The sequence below is a fragment of the Etheostoma cragini genome, chromosome 4 (assembly GCF_013103735.1).
Source record: "Etheostoma cragini isolate CJK2018 chromosome 4, CSU_Ecrag_1.0, whole genome shotgun sequence".
Lineage (NCBI taxonomy): Eukaryota > Metazoa > Chordata > Actinopteri > Perciformes > Percidae > Etheostoma > Etheostoma cragini.
In genome coordinates, this window is record NC_048410.1 from 28973460 (window position 1) to 28974114 (window position 655).

Sequence of the window (655 nt, forward strand, 5' to 3'; positions counted from 1 at the left end):
TACACACTTCACAACGATGATTTCAATTAGTTATTAACAGACATTTACAATAACGCATAGCCCTGCAACAATCCATCTAAAATAACACCTTTTGGAAGTACCATCCATGATATACAGTAAAATATTAAAGTTTTGGGACGTTCATATTGCTTAAACTGTGTGTTTCACTCGTCTCCGCATGCTGTTTCATTCGTCCCGTCCAGGAGGGACAGATGAAACATTGCGCACGTCCCATTCTTGTTGTAATAACTCCTGAACAGGTTTGTCCAAAACTGAAAATGCAGCTGTATCTGACAGATGACACGTGTAGGTTGCTGCCGACAAAACATCAGCTTTCAGTGTGATTCGACCGCTTTGTAAATTACGTTTAATTAAAAAGTGTTTCAGCTGGCCCGGCTCTCCCTTACTAGGACCTGAGCAACTGGGCAGGTTTGACACTTTGACAGGACAATATATTCATAGCTGCTGCTGGGACAGTATGTGTTTGTGTGTGTGTGTGTGTGTGCGTGTGTACTTCTGAGGTGTCATTTTATACATTATAAACCTGTATGATGTAAGAGTGTTTTTAGTCTGCCTCTGTGTGTGAAGAGGAGCAGGGTCCTTATCAGATTGTATTCCCCTAAGGCTGTCTACATGATGGACAGTTTACCGGAGT